This window comes from Squalius cephalus, assembly GCF_949319135.1.
Source record: "Squalius cephalus genome assembly, chromosome: 16".
NCBI classification, from domain to species: Eukaryota; Metazoa; Chordata; class Actinopteri; order Cypriniformes; family Leuciscidae; genus Squalius; species Squalius cephalus.
The window spans coordinates 7,341,260-7,353,563 of NC_137137.1; the positions used below are offsets into that span (position 1 = coordinate 7,341,260).

A 12,304-nucleotide genomic window follows, 5' to 3' on the forward strand; every position below is an offset into this window, starting at 1 on the left:
GCAGTGCCAAACCACATGTAACCAGAACATGTCCTCCCAGACATGTGCCTTGGTGAATGAGTGGAGTGGATCTCACAGCAAAAACGGGAAAATATCTCTCAATCTGTGAAGATAAGAAGCACTGTACTTAACTGTATCTGGTGGCCACACCACATACTGACTGCTACTTTTGGTATTGCTACAATTTTCCATTTCTTTTATATGTATCTATAAATATACACACACACACACACACACACTAATGTTGTGTTTTCATGTTTTATGAGGACTTTCCATAGACAATGATTTTTATACTGTAAAAACTATATATTCTATCGCCTAGAACCTACTCCTAAACCTACCCATCACAGAAAACTTTTAAAACATCAAAACAAACTCAAAAACATCACCTAGTATGATTGACCAGCTGTTTTCCTCACGGAGACCAAAAAATTTCGAACATTGCCATCTTTGTGGGGACATTTTATCCTCATAATGTAGGGTTTACCAGAACATACACACACACAAACCAAAATATTATGATTATTTATAACAAATGATACTATCCACATCAGTACGGAAACATACACATGCTTAAACTAAGTTATAAATGCTGTCTGTCTGATACTTTGCATTTTTTTAATGCTATTTGTATTCCGTGTTTATCCTCTGTACCAGTTAAGCCCTGGAACTACACAGGGACATGTGTTCTTACAGATAAATTTAATTACATGGGTTCTGACTTCTTTTCAATAAACTCTATCTTTAATACAGTACTTTTGCAAGATTCTTTATTTCTATAAATAAACAAGCTGTTAGTCTGTTGGGCAAGTGTTCATCCCTGATGCTCAGCCTTGGCACTTATATAACAGGACGTGGTGTACTTGGGCGAAAATTGAGAAGAAAAAATATATTGGCTACTGATGATAAAGAAACCGTTTCAAGCATATCAGAGTCATGCAGAAAACAAGCTTTAAGCTCCCTCAAAGTTGGATCATTCAAATTTCATGCCATATTAGAACAATTTGGGTTCTGGAAGACTCGCTGGTATAACATTTAATCACATCAGCTCTACGATGCTGTTTTTTGGTCGAACTGACAGACCGTTGGTGCAGTTGGTAAAACTTTATCTGAGGGTCATGACAGCTGCTGGTGCCATATGCTGATTTTTGAATATACAACTCATTTGAGAACAAGATATGATCTGGGCTTTGTCGATGCTTACCATATGCTTGTTGAGCATGTGGTTTAATGCATAATTGTGTATTATATGAAGGGCTCGGCGGTGTACAGTGTGTCATGTCAAACAGTTTATATATTTGATGTATTTGTATGACAGCAGACAGGACCTCTTTATGTGCATTTACACTTGAGAACAACAAAGAAACCCAGAGTGACGCACAAATACAGAGCGAGACAGGTCAAGAGTTATCATAATTAGTAGCGTTAATAGAACATTTTACTGGTATGCTGTCACAGATGTGCATACATGAGCTATTTTACAAGGGCTTTGAATGAATCAGAATTTTGCTGAAATGATCTGCTTTATAATATTATTTTCACTGTTTCAAGTCTTTAACTTATGTTTCTTGAAGCATGAATATGCATGAATAAGCACGGGCAATATGTTTTGGTGTGCGTCCATCAGGCAGCAAATAAAAAGAGAAAATAAAATGAGATGAAGAACCTTTCGTTGGTAAAGTATGATCCAAAAATAGCTAAATTAAAAAAAAAAAAAATTATAATAATTTTAATATGTAATTTCCTGCTAACGACAGCAAAAAAGTGATATACCATTATTGTCAAAAAGAAAGAAAAAGTTGGCACACCCCCGCTCAAGAATAAAAAACTAATTTATTGCATGTTATCATCAAAAGAGACGTTTTGAGCCATATGGCTCTGCATCAGACTCAAAATGTCACATTTGGTGATAACATGCAATAAATTAGTTTTTGTATTTTGGAGCTGTGGTGTGCCAACTTTTTTTGTGGTTGAACACCCACATTGAGTTTTTGGCTTGCTGGATGTGTGCACTTTTTGTCTCATTTATAACATTAATAATGTGCAACTTATTTGAAGACAAGTGGCTATGAGAAATGCATAATAAAAGCGTTCTAGTCTGAAAGCACCCTAAAATTATCTACATGCTTACGTACATGATCTCATGCTGATGTTTGCTATATTTACAGACGGTTCACAGCCTTGAACTGAAACAACGCAGAGATATTTTTCAGCCAAGCCAACATTGTTTTTTTTTTTTTTGTCTTAGCGAGCAACCTGCCACGAGTAATTACAATAATAAAACCTCCACGCCGCTTTACCTGTGGGATGCTGTTCCCATAAAACGCCAACTTTAATGCAATGTCATGGGGGCCTGAGTTCATTTATGAGCTGCCTGCTAGTTCTTTATTGGATCGATAGCCCACAACCCCTCCTGTGCCCCAGACGGGCTGCTGCTCGATGCCCTCGGTCCAGGTTAGGGAGCTCTGGGACCTGGCACCCCCGCATCTTGGAGCGCTCTCCGCATGTGGGAGGGAGATGGGTCTGTAAACAAACCGTCTCCTGCTTCCTTTCTCTCTGTATCTCTCTCTCTCTCTCTCTCTCTCCTCAGAGGCAAATAGCAAAGTCATTTAAGGCTTCCTAGAAGGATTTCTCTCTGATCTTTTACATTACCCACAAAATGAGCCTTAAATCAGTGGTTCTCAACTGGTTTTGCTTAAGGACCTACATTCACATTCGACCCAACACAAAACAAGAATTATTCAACATACGAAAATAAACAAAAAATATAGCTGCAAGCAGCAATTATCGGGTCCAAGCGCAAAGAAGACAATAAGACATGCCAACATGGCTGGGAGTGTCAGACCAACTGCAACATTGAGAAATGAAAGACATTTAAAGATAATTTTAGGCAAAATGGCTGAAAAATCATATATACAGTAGCTAAAAAATGACTTAATGGATTATCAAGACACATACCGAGTTTTGTAACTGTACACCAATGCATTCGTAAAGTGTTGCATTTAATATCATGATATGATATTGTAATTAATGGCAATGTCCTTGTTTTGTTCTATTATAGTGCCAACAAGTGGTGCAGTTAAACTGCTTTTTTTATGTGTTCTCATAGTGAGCCCATACATGTGTGTGTCAAATATGGTGAAAATATATTGTTTTGTTTTGGAGTTATAGACATTGATATGTATGAGAGCATAAAAAATGACCCATGAATGACTTTGATTGGATTTTTTTGCTACTTACTATAAAAATTGACACATGATCGCTAGCATTTAGCTAACGACCTATGTTTCCAAACTTCCTACGGTGGTTTCGTCTCGATCAGTCTAGCGGTTTCGAAGATATTGGCAAATGTTTTTTAAGGGCTAATTTACAACATTGCGCTAACCAAAAGGCAAAATCTCCCACTCCCGTGAAAATAAGTCGACGAAATCTAAAGTTATAAGCATGTAAATACTCGTCCGAAACTTCTCAGACTCTTTCAGAGTATCGTGCCAATGACCCATACCAAGTTTTGTAAAGATACGTTCATGCGTTCATAAAATACAGCCGATGCACAAAATGGCCAATATGGAAATATTAACGATAACACTTTTATGATTTTTGGACAAATCGTTCAGAAGTTATAAGAAAAAATTGCCATTTTTTGCATCTCCGTACCAGTAGGTGGCGCTGCGCCAAAACGCAGCATGTAGCCTCAGGTCATGCTTGTGATGACATGCAAGTTTGGTCTGAATGTGATAAAGCGTTGTGGAGATATAGCCTTACGTCTGTTTTTGCAAGCACTACGTAAAATTAGTTTGCGCAGTATTCGAGAACGGTTTAACGAATCAACTTGAATTCCATTTTTGTCAGCATGGTCTGAAGATGATCTGGTTCAATTTTCATGAAAATCTGAGCAACCGTCTAGGACGAGTTCGAAAAAGTAGGTTTTTCAAAAAATTAAAAATGGCGGAAGAAGAACGACAACGATTTCAAGAGCTGCCTACGCACTTTCAGTGCTTGGGGCCTAATAACCTTAAAAATGGAACACTGAAACGTTTATATATTCCTCTGAACTGCATAAACCAAAACATGTGTTTCATTCCGAAGAGTAAAATAATGTAATATTAATGTAATATTGGTTGCATTTTCTTTTACCATGGCTAAGCTTCTACCAAACAACAGACGCCTTTGATTGGCATCAAAAACAAATCATATGGCAAGCATTTAAATATTTTATACGCCTGTTTATTTTGCTATCCTAACTTTAAACAATTATTCAGGGTTTTTTTTACGTAAATTTAGGGAAGCACCGATATTACATTTCTGTCTGATACCGATAAGTTGATCATTATTTTAATGTTATGGACAATAATCAATAAATGGCTGATACTCAGTCTATATTATTATCTAAACAATAAAGACTAAAATCAATCATTGCAAATGCAACAAGTGAATTTAGGTATCACAATGCACAGTATAAAAAAATGGATATTCATTTTGAGATTTGCTTAAGAATGAATTTAACAATGTTGTTATAAAGATTAACTTTAAATGTTAGATGACAGCAAAAGTAATATACATGCAAATAGGGAAAATGAGCATGCACAATTAAATATTTGATATTGGCATATAAGGATAAATACAATAATTTGAATATCGGCCGATACCTGATATGGTACCGATATATCATGCATCTCAGTAGCATTTTGTTTGTTGCATTCCGCATTGTTCCTTCCCTTATGTCCTGCTGCAAAAGTATAGACCTGCAATGCATTTTTAGGTCTTGACCCACCATTTCCGATACGCTGCCTCAAATAAGATTTGAAATTTCTAAAAGAACCATCCAGCTGTTTCACTGTGGCAAGCAGGCCAATAGTTTCTGAGGTCGGGACAGCAAAGTCAAGTCACTGTTGACAAATTTGGTTATAAAATCCAAATCATGCTGGACCGTTCTCTCTACAGACAGCTGAGTAAGCTACTCTGGCATCAAAATTCATTTTACCCTCCAGCCTAGGAGACTATTCTTTAAACTGACAGACTACTACTTCACAGCATAATAGCCAAAGCTGTCCTTCATAATATATTCATCTGATTTAATGGGAAAATGCACATCCGACTGTTTGAAGACAGAGAGAGAAAAAAGGAAAGAGGAAACTAGAAGGAAAGAGATTTAAATCTCTTTCTGAATGCAGAAATTATGGTCAGAAGTGTCACACGTCCACTTTTATTATATTTGAGAGTTCATTTTTCTTCCTCTTTTGGGATATTGTTAGAAAAAAAATAAGAATAAATGAACAAATATATAAATAAGTAAAAGTAAATAAATACGACAGGTACCCAAATAAGTGCAAAAAACCTTTTACCTTATTTTGAGTTACTCTCTCCCAAAACTGTGAGCTGCCTCTGTAGGTGTCAAGTGCGCTCCTGCTGACATGAAGGTTGCTTCAAAAGGTAAGTAACCTAATTATGGTGAGAGAAATGTTGATTATTAATATATACTTACATTTGACTCAACACTAAAAAAATATTTAAATTAATAAATGTGTCTGATATATAGTAAAAATGATATATCAAATAAAAGAATTTAAAAGAATTGTTGATGGCTGCTACACACTCCAAAAAAGTTGGGACAGAAGCATGTTTACAACTGTGTCACATCACCTTTCCTTTTAATTACACTTTTTAAATGTTTGGGAATTGAGGAGACTGACTGTTGAAGTTTTGCAAGTGGAAATCTCGCATGATTCAAGACATCTGCTCAACAGTCTGTGGTCGTCGTTGTCTGATTCTCCTTTTCATGATGGGCCATTCATTTTCAATGTTCAAATTTTTCATTTTCAATGAGACACTGCAGGCAGGCACATCGACTCATCGGTGTAGAGTGTCTAGAAACCACTCTGTTTTAGCACATGCGGAATGAGGCCTGGCATTGTCTTGCTTCCCAGGAAAGATGTCATCTTGATGGCAGTATATGTCTCTGTACAATCCCAATATACGCCTCCACGTCAATGGTACCTTCACACATATGCAAGTCGCCCATGCCGTTGGCACTGATGCACACCCCTATACCATGACAGATGTTTGCTTTTGCACCTGTTGCTGAGAAAAATCTGGATGGTCCTTTTGGTCTTATAGGGACTAAGAACTCGAAGTCAGTTTTTCCAAAAAACAAGCTGAATTGTGGACTCATCTGAGCACAGTCCACATTTCCACTGTCTTATGGATCATCTGAGATGAGCTCGCGCCCAGAGAACTCTTTTACTTCCAGAACCCGAATGTTGCACTCTATATGAGTCATCATGATGCCCAAGTAGAAATGCTTAAAAACAGTCACTTACGAGGTTTCATTTCATTTAAAAGGTAGCATACAAGGCAACGAGGCAGCTAATTAGGTTTGTACTAGACCTTTTGTGATTCCAGGCCATGTGTGCTATTGTCTCTAGGTTAAATGTTTCAGGCTAATATACAGTATAATTGAACTGTAATGATCTGTAGCATCCGAAAGATCACAGAGGCCATTTGCCAATTGATTAAGAAGTGCCATGCGGAGTCGGAATCAGCCATGTCTGACAAATCAGAAGTCATTTGCATGAAGGGCATTCTCAGAAAGAGAGAGAGAGAGAGAGAGAGAGAGAGAGAGAGAGAGAGAGAGAGAGAGAGAGAGAGAGAGAGAGAGAGAGAGAGAGAGAGACTCTCACCTGCTCGCTCTCAGAGGCTGCTCCAGAACTGCTCTTTTTCATAAAGATTTCATTTTCGGGCTAATTTAATTCTGCGGATAATTGAATCCCAACCCTCCTTAAGCCAGAAGCATCCAAGCAGGTTCTTTCGAGACATTTCGAGTACTCCTTTATTGGAGGAGATAATTTAGGAGATAAATAACTTTATTCTTTCTGAAATTCACTAAGAATGATCTGCGGCTTCTGATAGCGTTGTTTATTTGCACATTTTGTCTGCATTTTTTACTTTTTTTTTACCCAATATGTTTAAGGAATTATCTACAAAGCATTCCTAGTCCAGGCACTGCAGTCCCACATTTCATTAAAATGCTAATGTAATATTATAATTCTATACACTACTGTTCAAAAGTTTGGGGTCAGTATTTTTATTATTATTATTATTATTATTTATTTTATTCTGTGAGGATGCATTAAATCGATCAGAGGTGACAATAAAGACTTCCACATTGTTACAAAAAAAAAATCTATTTTGAATAAATGCTTCTTGAGCACTAAATCAGCATAATTATTAGAATGATTTCTGAAGGATCATGTGACCCTGAAGACTGATGCTCAAAATTCAGTTTTGCCATCACACATTTCATTTGAAAACATATTCAAAAAAAAATTTTTTTCAAATTGTTTTTATAATTTTTTTACTGTATTTTGATCAAATAAATGCAGCCTTGTTTAGCATTGCAGACTACAAAATCATTAAAAATATCTTACCAATCCCAAACTTTTCAATGGTAGTACAGTACATATTTATGCTAAATCATTTCACATCAGCCAACAAATACAGTAACCATAAAAAGTAGGATATCGTGTTTTTGACCGCTGAAATTCAAATATCGTGCAATTGTTAGTGAATTCACCCTTGAGTATTTTGTAGCATTATGTGGAAATAATTGTGCTGTCTAGACAGGACAGATAGCTAAAGCATCCAATTTTGAGTGATTTTCTCTTTTATTTCTAATCATTCAAACCTAATATTCTGGGAAATGCATAAATGTAATATGTTATAAAATAGCATGCATCCATGGACGGCTAAATAAGATCTTGAGTTGAGACATCTGAGCATGTGGAATTATGGAAAGGAAAATATCTACTATATAAACTCTTATCTTCCATGTTTGAAAAACATAAATTCACAGACGTCTCTACAACTGTCCAGTTATGCCCCCGCTGGCTCTCATATTTATAGCTCTGAGAAGGAAAATCCTTGCTAAATCCCCACCATCTCCATCCCTTATTTGTTTTTCTTCTGCTTTGATTGTGCAAGTAATTTAATTGGTTTTTGCCCACTGATGGTATGAACAGTACAGCTATATATTCTCCAGCCTCACATCTATTGACTAATTGTCCCCAGTGTGCGTTTTGCTTTAATTTACTGAATCGCTTCAACCCCATTACAAATCAGTCAAAATCAAATCAATAGATATACGTGTGGCAGTTTAGATTTAATAGCTATGTTGAATCAGACAATGTGCTAAAGAAGGCTATAATGAAACCACATTTCTTGAAACTATCCTTAGACAAGATGAGATCGGTGTTAATTCATTATTATTCTTCTCTAATTAGTTCACAACAAGCACAATGCTTTCTCATTCTCTAATCAGCAGCTCATAATTGATCGCTTAGAGGTTTTACAAGGTGCTTTCAATAACAAAGAATCTGTGCCAATCCAAAAACATTTGGTTGAGAAAAACATGCTTTGTTTCAAAATAAGTAATATAATGATGTAATCGAATTAAAACTATGGAGAATAGAGAGAGGTATCTATTATTCCAAAGTTTATAACTCTGTTTGGAACTGTTTCAATAGTTTGCAGCATCACTGGGTTTTCATCCACATATTTTTTGGATATCACATAACATTTTTTTTATGTAGTATCACAATATATCTAAATGCTAATGCTTGGTAACACTTTACAATAAGGTTTCATTTGTTAACATTACTTAACTATATTAGTTAACATGAACTAACAATGAACATTATACAGCATTTATTAGTCGTAGTAAATGGTTACTTTAACATTACTAATACAGTATTAAAAATCCAAAGTTGTATTTGATAAAAATTGTTAATGCACTGTGAACTTGCATGAACAAACATTGAACAATTACATTTTTTACTAAGGTTAATGAATATTAAAGGGGTCATGACATGGATTTTTCAAATTTTTATATGTTTCTAGAGGTTCACTTATAATGTTCATAAAGCTTTTTTGCACACACACACACACACAAAAAAAAAAAACAACATTTATTAAAATTATTATTTCCAATCTTCATTCTGACCTTCTTTCTGAAACAATCCATTTTTAAGGAGTGTCACCTTTAAGGCGTCAGTAAACGGCCATGATTGGCTAACGTCATTGCATAAGAATCTATATTAACGGCCACTTATTATTGCAAGTGTTGAAAACATTATCCATATAAAACCATCATTTACAAACAAAGCATTATGAAATCATTTACTTACGGTTTGTGATGCAGCTGCAATCAGATCAGTTGCTGCTTCATCTTTCAACGAAAGTTACTTTGCGAACTCTCCATTACACTCTGTCTAGTTTACCAAACAAAATGAACAAACATAACCCTCTGAAACGATAAGGGACGACACTTTTTTGACACTGAGATCCTTCTGAAGTTGAGAGATGCTGTACAGGTTCTTAACATTCTTTTACTCTTTCATTTGTCATGTTGTCATTAGACTCAAGCGTGTGGAGTATGTCAGAAACTGAATGTGCATCTGTTTACTGTATCCAGTGTAGACAGACTCAGTGATTATAATGGGTTCTATTTGCTTTTGATGTGACGCAACGCTCACATCCAGTGTCGGCAAATGTCAGCCGTTAAGCGATTGAACGCCAGTGGGCGGGGCCTATGGTGCAAAGATGTATAACTATTCGTCGATGTCTTGCTCTGGAGTCATATGCAAATGCATTTGCCCGTGTGACGTCACAGATCCCGCAATATCAAAACAAGCCATTTTTGGAGCTTGATCACATAAATGCTTTGTTTAGAGGACCTTTTAAGCTATGAAACTTGCAGGATGTTTTAATGATACAAAGACCTCTAATATGTCAAAAAAAAACTTTAACAAATGCTTTAAAAAAACATTGCTCACTGTTAGTTTATATTAGCTAATGCATTAACTAATGTTAAAGGGGTGGTTGATTATGATTTCACTTTTCTAACTTTAGTTAGTGTGTAATGTTGCTGTTTGAGCATAAACAACATCTGCAAAGTTACAATGCTCAAAGGAAGATATTTGCTTTTAAAGAAATCGTTTTTTAAGGACTACAACAAACGGCTGGTAGGGACTACACAAGCTTCCTCCCGGGTTAGTGACATCACTAACCCTATAATTTACATAAACCCTGCCCCCGGGAATAAGATTTATAGATTATCATGACAGAATATGCTAATCAATGACTAGAAGATAACTACACATAAGCTACATAAATTCATCAACTAACCATTCAGAAACGTCCTGTTGCATTTCTACATGTTGTCACTTCTTCTTGAGTCTCTCCATCATTGTCTGGCTCCAGTTTGAACATAAACATTGACATTTCCAGTGCATGTCTGTGTGAGGTAAAAGGACAGGAGCTCTTGAAGCTCCGCCCCCTGTGCTGAGAGCAGCAGCTAATTTGCATTTAAAGGGACACACACAAAAACGGTGCGTTTTTGCTCACCCTCAAAAAGTGACAATTTTAACATGCTATATAAGAATATCTGTAGGGAATTTTGAGCTAAAACTTAACATACACACTCTGGGGACATCAGAGACTTATTTTACATCTTGTGAAAAGGGCATTATACCACCCCTTTAACAAATGAAACCTTATTGTAAAGTGTTAGTTTTTCTAATGTATTATTTTATTTAAAGAGAGAGAGAGAGAGAGAGAGAGAGAGAGAGAGAGAGTGCAGAGATACAGTGGCTTCCCAAGTAACTGCAATTTCTATGACTATTTAATGGCAAATTTTCTTTGGAAGAAGTGATTTTGTTCTCTTAGTGATTTCTAAGCATATGAGATGCAAACACTGGTTTATTCACAAATTATTTTTGTTATATTCCGATTTGTCGCATTAAACAAATCAGCAACTTTGTTGAGTAAATAGCTACCGACGACCTGCAATTTGTGATCTTTCCAGATAAAATGGGTAATTACACTGAATTTATTTAAACTGAGTATAGTCATTTAATTGTGCCATTATATGATGGAATGACACTTAGCACATGCAAATAATTCATAAACACTACATTATATCAAGCTGCAAATAAACTCTCAAGCGAGATTTTACAAAGACTAGCATTAGCTAGTCATTTCAGTTCCTGTGGCTGTGCATTCAAATTACCAAGATAATAATAGTGAGTAATTGTGTCCTGAAGATTCAAAGACACGGTCCTAAAGCTTATCATTCCTCCCTTTGCTTTGCTATGGTTCAAAAGGCAAATCTTTATTCTTTCTTTCTGTACCATGAAATGGCTGCATTGTCAATGCAAATCTGACAGATGGAAAAAGGGCCATGCTGTGATGTCTCTGATTCACGGCTGACTCGGATTCAGCAACAAAGACAGGCGTGAATGTGTAGACAGAAGCAGCAGCCACATTCACAGTTTTCTTTGAACCCTGTCCTTGGAGCAACTGACGCAGGAGCTTGGTCACCCATGTTTGTTAATGGGTGTTGTTGACCCTATTTACTCTATGGACAAATGTCTTTTCAAAAAAATCAGTGATTATACACTCTCTTTTCAGTAACTGCAGTAAGATCTCTTAGCTTATTTCCCTCTGAATCCTCTTTCTACCAGTTGTGGAAAACTGTAAAGTTTGTTATATAACTTACATTAAGTTATCCTCTGCTCAGTGCCAGACGTGATCACAGGCGACACATGGCAGCAATGTTCGGCACGGAGCGCTGACCCTGCACACAGCTGTCACACACATTTCTCTCATCTGAACACTGTGAAACCACAAAATAAGATGCAAAATACTACTCTTCAAAAATGTTTTTTTTCAGCAATGATACATTAAATGAAGCAAAAGTGACAGTAGCTGGGTTTTCATCCAAATGTGAAGCAAATCTTTTCAAAGTTCACAAAAAAACAAAAACAAATGCGAATTAGGTGTGTGTCACACTGTCACTCACACACCGTTTTGGACTTTGTTTTCAGTTTGCAACGTGTTCGAGTTCGCCACATACCGTGTCAGTGTGTTTCCATCAAGTTATTCCAAGTGGTACTCCCTGCAGAGTCAAATGACGACCAGCTCCTCCTCTCTGGAGCTCTAAGGGGGTGGAGGGATAGAGTTGTGATTAGGGTTAGGGTAGGTAAGGGTGTGGCTGGATATTCTAGCTCCACCCATTAAGCCCAGATCACATTTGCTCCCCCATTAGCTATACGTAATCCCCACCCATTTCCTCTGCAGTGAGCAGCTTCACAATTATTCAAGCGGATGATGGTGGTATTGGTAACCTAGTAACCAACAGTAAATAAAACACCATCAGCGGAAACAGACGATAACGTTTAATGTTTGCTACGTCAGAATTTATTCACCAAATGACTTTCCATCTCCCATTCTTTTATCGCACAAGTCA

The 12,304-nt window shown here is 36.5% G+C and overlaps 1 protein-coding gene across 1 annotated transcript in view; it reads right to left on the reverse strand.

The window, feature by feature from the left end:
- Positions 1-11,986, reverse strand: part of fibcd1a (fibrinogen C domain containing 1a) — a 158,687-nt gene extending 146,701 nt beyond the window's left edge. Inside the window, exons 1-2 of the mRNA XM_079897233.1 lie at positions 11,912-11,986; positions 11,555-11,671 (exon numbers count right to left, since the gene is read on the reverse strand). The gene's annotated coding sequence lies outside the window, so the exon portion shown is untranslated. The remainder of the gene's footprint in view (positions 1-11,554; positions 11,672-11,911) is intronic.
- Positions 11,987-12,304: the final 318 nt, after the last annotated feature.